We start from the raw sequence: 14,868 nt of genomic DNA on the forward strand, positions 1-14,868 counted from the left end.
GTAATGATATTGTTGCTAAACAGGTAAATTTTCATTGTATACCGGGTGTACCAATCAAACTGTGTTTTTTTCTCAAAGTTCGCATCACCCTGTGGAATATTCTAGCATTTATAAAATACTGAAATTAAAACCCAACTATAGCCTCAGATTTTCTTAACATTCTCTTTTTTGATTCATTCGTTTATGTTGGATAATAAAAAAGTTAGGTACTTTAACAACTAGACATGTTCTTCATCAATACACGGTGTTTCTAAATGAGTGCCACAAACTTTAAGGGGTATAATTCTGCATGAAAAAATAATGACAGTTGGCTTGATAGACGTTTGTCCGCCAATGTTTCGTTTCCGAGATACGGGATGTTGAATTTTTTCTTACAAACTGATGATTTATTTATTACTTTAAAACCAGTTGAGATATGCAAATGAAATTTGGTAGGTTTTAAGAGATAGTTATTGCGGATTTTTTGACCTTAAATTAAGAATTTAATATTCACCATTGGCGTGCATACGGGTAATATGACCGATCATATTACCTGCATGTACGCCCATGGTGAATATTAAATTCTTAATTTTATGTCAAATGATCCACAATAACTATCTCTTAAAACCTACCGAATTTCATTTGCATATCTCAACTGGTTTTAAAGCAATAAATAAATCGTCAGTTTTTAAGAAAAAATTCAACATCCCGTATCTCGGAAACGAAACATTTGCGGACATACGTTTATACAGCCAACTGTCATTATTTTTCACGCACCCCTTAAAGTTTGTCGCACTTATTTAGAAATACCGTGTATTGATGAAGAACATGTCTAGTTGTTAAAGTACCTAACTTTTTTATTATCCAATATAAACGAATGAATCAAAAAACAGAATGTTAAGAAAACTTGAGGCTATAGTTGGGTTTTAATTTCAGTATTTTATAAATGCTAGAATATTCTACAGGGTGATGCGAATTTTGAGAAAAAAACACAGTTTGATTAGTACACCCGGTATACAATGAAAATTTAGCTGTTTAGAAACAATATTATAACTGTGGTATTGTTAATGAATCGGGCTATAACATGTTCAAAAAATCACTTAAATCGGCCAACAGGTTTAGAAAATATGAGACATCAAAATAACCAAATTTTTAAGTGGGCCGATTTCTATGCACGTAAGTTTAGATGCTGAAAGAATCGGTGTTGCCAACTCGAAAATCCAAACAAGGGACAGAGCAGAATGGCGCAGAGAGCTTGAGAAGGTCGAGGCCCTTCAAGGACTGTAGCACCGTGATGGTGATGGTCATACTTCTGCAAATAACCAACAGACAGGACTGTATATTTACGTCGAGGGAATGTTGTGACGCACTCAGTGGGGTCCTGGAGCATAAAATAAATGACATTTCGCCTCAGTTTTAAAATAAAATAAAAATTATATATTATTTGCTTTAATCAATTTTAATAAAAATACAATATGTTGAAATTTGTATGCATTTCTTAAATACATGTTCGTTTTTTAATAGTTTACATTGTTAATCAATCTAAAATTAAAAAATATTTACAAAAAATCTACAAGGGGTTCCCAAGCACAGTGTATCAACTAATATTAAAGATTTTAATTTAGATTTTCAGTCTCATTTAAGCTACTTTGCACATATTTCAATAAATTTGTACAGCCAGTATTAAACACGATAATTCAGATCGAGAAATCAACAACTATAATATATTCCAACTAGCATTTCAAAGTAAAATACGGCAAAATATATGGACACCATTTTGTATCATTGACGTCTTACTCAGTTTACTATGTAAAGCAGCGTCGTCAATTTGCTAAACTGTATAACTTCGTTAAAAAATATTTTCCGGCTTATTAGATAAAATTCTCATTAATTCTAATAAAACTTGGCTGTATGCGTGAAGTGGCCATAGAAAAACACAGAATTGTGCTCAAAATGAAACAGATACTGGCAAAATATTATTATCTGAATTGATTAATAAATTTACTACAAAAATATGCATGACAGTTAAATAATCATTAACCTAAGAAAAACTGTACAAACCATTTACAATATTAAATTTTTAATAGACTAATAACGACTAACATCATACAAGGGGTGGGGCTTATGAAAATTTTCAAAGAAACTATTAAAAATAAGGTAAAGGTCCATATTTTACTTTCAGTTTATATGTTTTTTGAGGATAGGAGTGCCACAGCTGATTTTTGTTTCTATAGCGGTACGCTTTAATTACTATTTTTGCTAATTTTATTTTCTTAATTTTTAATAACTTTTCTCAAAACGAAATAATATGGGTCATATAAATTCACATGTAATATACAAACCAGATACTAAGAAGGGCACGGTTTTACGAAACGAAATGTATTTAACCATATGTTTTTGGTGTGTTCAGTTTAACAAACTGAATTCCCCATAAATTAATTACCTTATCAGACCTTATGTCAATAACTCACTTTGGACATGCATTCGAAAACGTTTCCTAAAACAGCAGAAATGTTTCAACTTTTAAACGCCAGATCTAAATAATTGATTGCCCTTCTGGTCAGATGGTAGAAACACAAACATATTAGCGTCTGTGGTTTCTTTCAGCCACTCAGTCGGTTACACACCCCAGCAGGCATCGGTCGCTTGCTGGGACGAAACAATAACAAACTCTCTTACGAGATGTATAAGCAAAACACCTTTTTTTACAAAAAATAAATAAGTATATTATTGACAACTGTTTGCGTTTTAATTAATATTATTTTATATAATTGTTTCCGTCAACACACACACACCTACCGGAACATTTCTATTCAGAAATCCATACCACATTATCTAGTCTTGACATTGTCAGTTTCATACAGCGTTGAGGTATTGTTTAAGTTTATTTTATTGAGAATAAGACGAATAAGATATAGGTCACAATTTATTAATAAAGAATTTCTAAACAGTTATTTTTACAACCACGATCAAGAAATGTCATTAATGATGCGCAACGGACTTTAAAAGCACATCTTGATGAAAGAGCTGGGAGTCAAACTGTCAAACATCGTATTTGTTTATATTTGTACACTTGGCCTCATAAAAAACTGGTACAACTCTTATAACCGAAAATCGCGTTTTTCAAATTGTGTAAGTTGACCTTGTCACATCTGTCATTCTAATTTCTAGGGCAACGTTGCTAGTTCAACGAAAATATATCAAACCAGCTAAAAGCATAAATATTCATAAGCTAAAAAGTGATAAATTTTCATCTTTGGCCAAGGTTTCCCAGGTTTCTTTAACCCGCCAGTGGTCGCTATGTGAGATTTTCTCTCACGGTTTCAGAAAATTGCGCACAACTTTTTTCTGGGAAAATATACGCGCTGTAATTCCTTCTAGTCTCCTAACTATCCTCCCTCGACAATCTAATAGACTCGTCCGCTCAGATAGTGACTCAGTTTACTTAGTATCACCATATTGTTGAGTTAGTGTGCTTCATGTGAGAGATTCTCTCATCAGGCGACCACCGGCGTCACCAACTGTGTATAAAAATTAATTTTATTTCTCCCCTTAAAACCTGAAATAATATCCTTTTATGATGTAATAAAAGGCGCCGTGGATGTGGTTGATGATATGAAAATCCTATATTCTGTTTCACGGGTTAGTTGTAGATGGTCACTTACCATATATTTTTCAATGTTAAATATTGGCGGCATCAATAGTCGTCACATTTTATATAAAGATAATAATAATAAAACAGAAAAACGTCGTGTCTTTTTAAAGCAAATGGCTTTATCGTTGATGAAACCTCATCTTTTTTATAAAATTTTGTAAAAAAAAGGCAAAAGTTGGATATGTGAGAGAAAATCTCACGCGCGACCACTCGCGTAACAATTTACCTAGCGACCAATGCCGGGTTAATGATGGTCAATTGTTAGTAATAAAAATAATACCAATCTAAAAACTTTATACCTTTATAACCGATATTTTTTTTGTATTTAGATTTAGTGCAATTCCCTTGTGATGGCAACAACGAAGTGATTCACGAACCATTATTGTGTCCAGTCTGAACACAGGTTTACATTGGGAAATAAAAGTGTATGGTTTGTTCAACAGTAAATGGTTGAGTCCAATTAGTGCGGTCGTAAATATTATTAAATTTATCTGACCTGGCCCATTGTTAAGACCCACCCAGAGCGATAAGCAACCGAGGTAGACAGAGTTGGTCTTTTGACAATTAACACTGACTAAACGGTACTCCCATAATAAAGCAAAGAAATTTTACCAGAAAACATATTTAAATTTTACCTGAAACCGGGCCTTTAATACTATTATCGGTTAATCCAGGATGTTTATAGTGGTAACTAATTGAACTCAACCATTTACTGTTAAACATACCATACCAGTTTTATATGACGCCAAGTGTACCACATTGTTTCTTTTTTTTTTCTTCAAATTTTTACTGTGAACAGTTTTTTAGTTTTATTTTCCGAACATTTTGTGTAGTTTTTAGTTGTAAAAGTATTTGAACGACTTTATTTAATTTTAAGCAGTGAATAAATAAACATGAGTGAATGTTTTCGAAAGTTGTTGGTAGCCTATACAGATGTTGCTAGTAGGTACAAGCAAAAGATTGGCAAAATAAATAAGTCCACTTTCCCTTTCTGATTTCTAAGCGTAAGTAACATGGACTTAGTTATTTAGCATTTTTATTGGACGTTTGATAACATTTAACCATTGTTTTTAGACGGAGAGGCAGCGCTGAAAAATCTCTTTGAATTTACTAAAGCTAGATTTTTCACAGTTGATTACTGTGAGTGTGTAGAGAAACATACTGCGGTCGGTCAAGCGAAACGTAGAACAGGGGTTACTGAGAGGGTCTCAAAGTTGCTATCCTACGAAGGTAATTATTTCCATTTACTAAGGCTGAAAATCAGTACACACACTCTAAATTAAATATAAATAAAAGGTATTATAGTCGGTCAGCTGTACGGGACAGAGCCGGTCGGTCGGCCCCAATAGTCGATTGAGAAACTGAAGCATTTTGGCTCGCAATTTTTTCGTGCAGCATGGATTTACTTAAAATTTTCACAGAAGGTAGGGAATAGTCCAAGGATCACTTTCTATATCATGTCGCTATCATACGCTAAAACCTTGGGGGTGGTTGCCACCCCATCTAGGGGGTGGGAATTTTTTATTACATTTTAACCATGCAATTCGATGGAAAAAGTGATTTTTAGATTTTCTTCGTAAAACTAATATTTTTCGAGTTATTCGCGCTTGAAAATAACAGTTTTTCGACGAAAAAAAATCGACTTTTTTAGAGGGTTTTTTGAGAATACCTCGAAAAATATATATATTTTTGGCTATAAAAAGTTTCTTCAAAAATGATTTTGTATGATTCTTAAAGACTGTGTAAATTAAATTCCGTAAGATCCCTTAGTTTTTAATTGGGGCGGATTTAAAGGGCTCGAATAAGGGGGTGTTTGCTGGTAAATATAGGTTTTAAACAGCTATATCATTTTTTTCGTATCTTCAGTATTTTCGGAGATATTTTGAAGTAAATGGTGAAAAATACTAAATTGCAAAAAATCAATTTTTCTTTTAACTCAAATTTTTCCAAAATTAGGCATTTTAAATCGGTCAAACTCCTTGGGTGTATTGATAATATAAATATAAAAGGAACTATAGAAAGGTGATGACCAATTTTTAATTATTAAGGTAGTTAAGGGGTTGTTTTCACTGATTTTTTCGTAGAGAAAAGCGGGGGTACCGACTTTTTTTGATTTAGTCGCTTAATTTTCATGCTAGAAACTTTTTATCTTTTTTGAAAGGTCTAATTGTATACTTGGAAAAGATTATTTAAGTTTTCCTCAAAAAATGCAAATTTTTCCCATTATTTGGCTTTGAATATTTCAAATTATGCGTTTGACGAAAAAAGCTAACCTTTAACATGCCGTATCTCGGTTTGTATTGGTCTTAAAAGATATTATAGGAAAAAATTTTGGTTTGTGTTACTAAAAGATACAATTTCGATATCTACAGTTTTTTTTGATAAAATGCATATTTTTCGAGGTATTCTCAAAAAACTCTATAAAAAAGTAGATTTTTTCGTCGAAAAACTGTTATTTTCAAACGCGAAAAATATTAGTTTTACGAAGAAAATGTAAAAATTTGTTTTTCTAAAAATCACTTTTTCCATCGAATTGCATGGTTAAAATGTAATAAAAAATTCCCACCCCCAAGGTTTTAGCGTATGATAGCGGCATGATATAGAAAATGATCCTTGGACTATTCCCTACCTTCTGTGGAGAGTTCAAGTAAATCCATGCTGGACGAAAAAATTGCGAGCCAAAATGCTTTATTTCCTCAATCGACTATTGGGGCCGACCGACCGGCTCTGTCCCGTTATACAGCTGACCGACTATAATAACTTTTATTTATATTTAATTTAGAATGTGTGTACTGATTTTCAGCCTTAGTAAATGGAAATAATTACCTTCGTAGGAAAGTAACTTTGATACCCTCTCAGTAACCCCTGTTCTACGTTTCACTTGACCGTCCGCAGTATGTTTCTCTACACACTCACAGTAATCAATTGTGAAAAATCTAGCTTTAGTAAATTCAAAGAGATTTTTCAGCGCTGCCTCTTGGTCTATTTGCTCAGATGATAACTTATTTAGTTGTTTTATGCTTAAAATGTAGCACTGACGGTAACCGATAAAACTGAACTTTATCATGAATACTTCGCATTCCACACTTCAAAACACAACAGAAATAAGGCATCGTATCTTTTTTAATTAATTCTTCCAGTGAAAATGTTAAATTAATCATTGTGCAAAACAAAATTACAAAGAAACGCAACTAAAATGATCTAAAACACATTAAGAACTGATAGAATAACACTTATGTTCGCCTCCCAGCCGCCATATTGATTTAATTTTGACAGCATGTTGGAATGCCCTATTTGGGCAGATAAACACATTTTAGGTGATGTTTTTGGCCTAAATAGTGAATAAAAAATTAAGTAATCGTGTGGGGAAAAAATAAATATGCCATTTTAATTGCCTATTTGTCTAATTTGTAAAATTCATGAGTTTTCAAAAAGCGTATACAGGGTGAAATTTTTTCTAAGACCAAAACGAACTAATTTTTTAAAGCCGGACCTGATTTTTTTCTAGTTTGACTAAATCAGTTGATTAGGTGGTAATAGTGTAACGATTGACCAAAATAAGAGACACATCGATCTGACCGTTCAAAAATTATGACGAATACAAATTTCTGTCAAAATGCGAAACTCGCCCTGTATATTATTAAACAATGGGAGCAGACACTTTTTAATGGTCATTTGTTATTCCCCATAGGGGCCTCTATACGAGGATGTACAGTTCCTCATGACTCACCCTGTATGGGCTATTTTGACAACAAAGGCTTAGACATATTTTAACCATAGACATATACTACTTACGACTGCGCGCTACAATCTAAAACTGTGCCCCTAGTGCGACAGAGAAAAATGTTTGAAACAGGGTAGGCATCTCTTTCTAATCGATTAGGGTTTATCGACCACGTGACTTTCCCACTGTTGCCGATTAGAAAGAGATGTCCACCAGTCTAGGTATTATATATGATGATTTCAACTATGATGCCCAGTCTATGATTTCAACATGTTTTTTAGTATAATTATATACTAGAATTACAATGTATATAAAGTGACCTGCACTCAAATACATTTCAATCTCTTAAAATCACTAAACAGTACGTTTTCTTTGTAACATATTTTATGCAAACAACATCAATAAGATCATTGCTATACAAAAATCAGCATTTGCACTCCATTTGACGCATATTTAAGACACACTTGTATCTTATGGGTTCTACATGAAATTATCTTGTGTCAAAACATTTCTGACTTCCAGTGACGTAATTCATAAGCTCCACCTAAATCGTGTGACGTCACCGCTCCAATAATACATCGCAGATACTAAACATATCTGTCTATAAACTGCTGAAGACCCTGTATGCGATTTGTGAACGTTTACATCGCAACTTAGCAAATAAAAATTACAATTTACTATCTTTCCGGATTTTATACATCACAGACTTTAATAAAACATTATAATAAATACCCCTTTTTAAAAATTCCGAAATTTATTCACAAAAACTAGCACATAAGCCATTATTTACCTTAAAAACATTAAAAAATTTATCGGATGCCCGTTAATTATAATTTTTTAAATAGTGTTTCGCAAAATTACGATACAAAAGAATAAAAAAAATTATATAAAGCTTGTCTACTTAAGTTGGCAACATATTATGGGAAACCTTTTATTATTAATTTTACGAAAAAAAAGTTATTCATAAAAAGTTCTGCATGGTGCAAGATGCAAACTATCAGATATTAAATTCAATCAATATTATACGAGATAATGTCAAGAAATATGAATGGAAGTATGTACCTTCATATTTCACAATATCGAAAAGTGTTATTATGCAAAGTTGTTTGGAATTAATAAATATGTTTTAATATACAATTAATTATATCGTTCTAAATGAACATCATTTTTATTTATTACAACCATAACTCTTCAGTTCCAATAAAAAATGACAACAAGAAAAATAACCTTTGAATTAGTAGATAACTGCTTTGCAGCATTTTAGAGGTAGATTTAAGTATTAAGTATATAACGGTAGGTTAGATGTAGTCTCCTCGTTCTCCAGATTTGACGCTACTCGATTTTTCTTGTGGATCATTGTATTTGTATGGGATTGAACCACAACGGGTTGCAATAAACATTATATTTTAAGAGTTCTACATTATGTATAAATTGTCGAACCTAAATTCTTTATTCTTTTGTATGCAATGTTTTGAAGCACTTAAATAATTTAATAATTCTTTAAAATCTTTTATATGCTTCGTTTCGCCAAATCCGATTCTGTATTCGCATGTGAAGTGTCAGTATCGTAAGATTGACGCATGCGCAGTTTTACTCTTCCACGTCTACCGCACAGCTTTGTACAGGACCGGATTTAAGCCAGACAAACTTTTCATTAAAACGGGCGATATAATATCGTCAATAAAGTAAGAAATGCATTTTAAATTTTTTTATATATACAGCAAAATGATGTAACAATTTATTTAAATAAATACATTCAGTACAATCATATTAGAAAAAATTAAGATTCTACATTTTTATAACAACTATGTCGTCTTGGGCCGCCATTTTTGTTGTTATCGCACATAATGGAAAAATTAAGACATTTATGTTACGATGGTACAGAGTTTTAATCGACTATTTCTCTGATATTAACGACAAAGATGAAAATAAGGCTAATGGGGAATATTATATGATTGGAATATACGAAAATAAGGCTTAATAGTTCGCACAGGGAACTGATCTTACTGACGCGAAAGTAAATCGAGATACTATATTGTAGGGTAATCCAGGATATACTACTGCGGAATATACATTCCAGAAGCTTCTCCATCGGCTTCAAATTTTGAAGGAACGTCAACTATTTACTAAACATACTTTGTTTCACGTTAAGTGCGAAACATTGCGCTTATGGAGATCAGTATTGCCAAACCTCTCGGGCACAGGTGGCTACTCGATTGCCGATATTCGATTCAATCTAATCAGTACGACTTGGCATCGGCGCGCTTCTATCCTCCATAAGACATACATTGGTCTATCTAAGCAACGTTCGGTTCTTAACCTGAAACGCTGTATAGAATAGTTATAGCAGCTTTGTTCGCGCTGGACAACCCGAACGTACCCAAAGGGGGAAATTCTGCGCATTACAAAATCGAGCGTTCGCGGAGGTTTTAAGTTCGCACAGGCGCACAAAATATTTGGGAAGAATTTCTTGACATTCTGACCATTATTATTCTGTTTTACTCCGTCCAATTCTTAACCTAAAATATTGTTTTGTTAAACAACTTGTAGATGTAGATTCTGGTTTTTAAAGTTTTTAAATTATGTAAAGTGTTGTATCATTTCAATATTCTTCAAACAAATTTTAATATTTTTTATATTGAAGCTTTTTTAGTTGTTTTGTCAATTAGTATGTTTACAAGTAAGTAGGTACCTTTTCTAGTATTATTATCTTATTAATTTTCATTCGATATTCGATAATTATCTATTACGGTAGTATTACGATAAATTGTACTCTGTTTTTACTTAATTTCTTCTATCTAGATGAGCTTATAAGTACATACCTACATATTCTTGTGGTTTATTTTTCAGTTTAATTTATGAGTTAAATTAATCTCTTATTGAATAATGAATCATAAACAACACATTAAACTTATTCTGAAACTATTTCTTGTGTCTTGTTATATTTCATCTTTTACTTTTACTCTTTTTTTTTAATTTAATCTTTTACTCTCTACAAAAATTTAAGCCGGATTTCGGCGTGGAAATACCAAATTATATTGTCGAAATAATAAAGACGCTAATCAAATTTCTAACTTGTAAGAAAGGCATTGAATAGAAAGTTAATCCTTTGCCTGTTGCTGTTATTATCTTTCTCTTTGTTGAAATACAAATTTGTTGCATTTGCATTTTTTGTTGACATTGATTTCGAAATAAGAAAGGGACAAGAAAAGGCTTCCTTCTCTAGCCTTAATGTATGCAACCCGTCATTACATTACGAATCCGAAAATTGTTCGTGGAGCGAAAAATTCTGAACATGTCCAGGATAAGTTTACGTTGACGCCTGCGCCTTGGAAACTAATCCCGAACTTACTCTGAATACGTTCGGGTTATACAGCGCGAATACTACTATTATGAACATAAAATCAAAATTAAATCAGAAAAAAAATCAATGAGACTCTCAAGTCGCGATTTTTATACGACGTAAAATAATCGCCAAAACAGTCAAAAACAGCCAAATAATCGATTAAAATGTCCTATTAATTCCACTTTTGATGGCAGCCTGTGGTATTTATAGATATTTTAAACATTTTTTATATGTCCGAATACCCAGACGACGTTTCTTCAAATCATCAACAATAAATGGCAGTGACGCTCAATTTGTTTTGGCAGTATTCAAAGTGGAAATATAAGTGATCTTTTTTAGATTCTTCTGTATTCGACTGTAAAAAAATTAAGTATATATTTTTTACAACGCCATTTATTAATTTTGTGAGATTGTGAAGTTTCACTGACTGTAATGCATAAAAAAACGTCGAGATGTTGGGTTATCACAGTTTAGTATGTAAAATATTGTTAGAACGTAAAAACAAGCAGGTTTTTGAGTAAAACAACGTTCAATGACTAGAGCTAAACGGAATGCTGGAAATAAAATCATAAAACAAGTACACTTCTCCAAGAAATTAACGCATTGGCTTAAAAATGGGTCATTTTTGATGTCTCGAATTTCCTAAACCTGTTGTCCGATTTAAGTGATTTTTTTAATACGTTATAGCCTTATTCTTTAACAATATCGATGTAATAATATTGTTGCTAGGCAAGTAAATTGTCATTGTATACTACTCTGGGCTAATTAGCAAAATTCATGGAAAAGTTATTTACCAGCAATTTTATTGCTGGAATCGAATTATAAGATCCTATATATTAATAATATTGGTATGCAAAGTCCGCAGATAGTGTGCTACTTTTTTTATAAACAAAATGGCGCCCGAAAATCGTGTTTTTTTCAATTTTTGCTCTATAACTCCAAAGATTTTAACTTTACACCAAAAACACCCAAATAAAAATTCACCGCAATTAAATTCTGCATAGAGATATGTATTTCCCGATTTGCTCCGAAGAAAATTTTCCTCGAAAAATGCGGGTTTTCCCAACAAAATCTCTAATTTTCAAATAAAGTTTTAGGTAAGTAATTATTAATCAATAATTAAATAACTTAGTGAGATCAAAGCTTTCTTGGTATAGGTTGTAATTCCAGAAGCCGGTGAAAATTAAACGAATATTTTAGCAACAATTCAATTGTTAATTAACAATTTACGATCGCAATAATAACCAAAATAATCATGATACATTGATCAAACTTATAAAGATTATAAAGATGAGATGCTTATTTAATATTTTATCGACAAAATATAAATTTTTCGTTTTTTCGCATAATCTTTAAATTTTGAAAAAAAAAAAGTTATAATACGCTGGTCTAATTAGTAAAGTACAAAGAAAGGTTATTTACCAGCAATTTTATTACTGGAATCGAATATTATGATCCTATATATTAATAATATAGCTATGCAAAGTCCGCAGATAGTGTGCTATTTTTTTTATTAACAAAATGGCGCCCCCAAATCGTGTTGTTTTCAATTATTGGTCTATAACTCCGAAGATTTTAACTTTACACCAAAAGCACTAAAATAAAAATTCACCCCAATTTAATTCTACATAGAGGCATGTTTTTCCCGATTTGCTCCGACGAAAATTTTCCTCGGAAAATGTGGGTTTTCCCAACAAAATCTCGAATTTTCAAACAAATTTTTTGGGCAAGTAATTATGTATCAATAATTAAATAACTTGGTGAAATAAAAGCTTTCTTGGTATAGATTATAACTGCAAAAGCCGGTGAAAATTAAACAAATATGTTAGCAACAATTCAATTGTTAATTAACAATTTACAGTCGCAATAACAACTAAAATAATCATGAAACATTGATTAAACTTAGAAAGGTTATAAATATGTGATGCCTATTTAATATTTGGTCGACAAGATATAAATTTTTCATTTTTTTGCATAATCTTTAAATGTTTAACAAAAATAGTTATAAACAAATTAACATTTCTCAGAAATTGTTTATTATATTATAATTTAAAAAAATGCTTAAAATGCGTATTTCAAAGGTCTTGAAAACGAATGCTTTAATATTTTTTTCCAACCATTTGCAAAAAAGTTATGAAACAGCAAAGTAAACATACGATTACTCCGTTTTTTATAATTTGTTTTAATTGTTTCAAAGCTTAAAAATGAGTTTATGGTACAAACTAATTACTCTCAAAAAATATCAAACATTAGTTCAATGGTTATATATTAATCAAAGATTAAAAATGTTTTTTTTTTGTAATTTTTAGCGCGAAAATAGGCTTGATACAGAGCCGAAGCTTAATTTTATTTATTAACTACTGTACGTCGCGGGCGGTTGTCGCTTCGAGTGAAAATGTTATTAGCTACGGTACTGTATTAGTCTGCTTTCGCGCGTGTAAATTACAAAAAAATATATTTATAATCTTTAATTAAAATGTAACCATTAAACTAATAATCGATATTTTTTGTAAGTAATTAGCTTGTACTTTAAACTAACTTCTACGCTTTGAAAGAATTAAAAAAAATTATAAACAATATAGTAATCGTATGTTTACTTTGCTATTTCATAACTTTTTTGAAAATGGTTGCAAAAAAGTTTTAAAGCATTCATTGTCAAGATTCTTAAAATACGCGTTTTACCTATTTTTTAAAATTAGAATATAATAAAAACTTTCTGAGAAATGTTAATTTGTTTATAACTATTTTTTTTAAACATTTAAAGATTATTCAAAAAAATTAAAAATTTATATTTTGTTGACAAAATATTAAATGACCATCTTATATTTATAAGATTTCAAAGTTTGATCAGTGTATCATAATTATTTTGGTTTTTATTGCGACCGTAAATTATTAATTAACTGTTAAATTGTTGCTAAAATATTCGTTTAATTTTCACCGGCTTCTGAAACTATAATCTAAACCAAGAAAACTTTTATGTCACCGAGTTATTTAACTATTGGTAGATAATTTCTTATCTAAAACTTTATTTGAAATTTAAAGATTTTGTTGGGAAAACCCGCATTTTCCGAGGAAAATAAGTAAGTATGGCAAACTTTAAGGGGTAATTCTGTATGGAAGAATAATGACAGTTTGCTTTATAAACGTATGTCCACAAATGCTTCGTTTCCGAGATACGGGGTGTTGAATTTTTTCTTACAAACTGACGATTTATTTATTCCTCTAAAACCAGTTGAGATATGCAAATGGAATTCGGTGGGTTTTAAGAGGCAGTTATTGCGAATTTTTTGATATACAATTAGGAATTTAATATTCTTCTATGGCGCGCATATGGGTAATATGATCCTTATGTGCGCCAATAGTGAACATACAATTCTTAATTGTATGCCAAAAAATGCACAACAACTACCTCTTAAAACCCACCAAATTTCATTTGCATATCTCAACTGGTTTTAGAGCAATTAATAAATCGGTTTGTAAAAAAAAATTCAACATCCCCTATCTCAAAAACGACGCATTTGCGGACATACATTTATAAAGCAAACTGTCCATTATTTTTGAAGTTATACTTCTTTAGTCACGAGGGTGAATTTTTATTTTGTCGGGCGCATGCGCACACCGACAGTATGGTTTTAGTCGCTCAAACGTTATACGGGATCTGATTGGGTGTTAAAATCATCTGTCAATAATTGTTCAATATGGCGATTAAGGATAAACAAATGTTGTGTATATTAGTTTTTATTGTTGTGAGGACAGAGACAAAAAGCAAGTTTATAATTATTGTAGTGATTTTTTAAATAGTTTTTAAAAGCAACAGGTACGTACCTTATTGTAAATGTTTCAGTATTGTAATAAAAAATTACAAATTAAATACCTATTTAGAAAATGTACCTACCTAGCTAACCTAGTTACTTACCTACCTAGGTAATGCTTTGATTTACCAACAAAAATCTCCATCTAATATATTGCTTTTTTAGTCTATATTTTGTTGTATTTTAATTCCACAAGAATTAAACTTATTTGATTAAACTAAGAGAATAAGCAACTGTCAAAAAATTTTAAAACGTTTAGATGCTATATCTTCCCACTTCATTCACGTGTCTCGGTAGTTAAATTCTGCGTGGGGCGAGTTCAAAATAATCTAACAACCTGATAGACGCAGGT

This window comes from Diabrotica virgifera, chromosome 5 (assembly GCF_917563875.1).
Source record: "Diabrotica virgifera virgifera chromosome 5, PGI_DIABVI_V3a".
Classification (NCBI taxonomy): Eukaryota; Metazoa; Arthropoda; class Insecta; order Coleoptera; family Chrysomelidae; genus Diabrotica; species Diabrotica virgifera.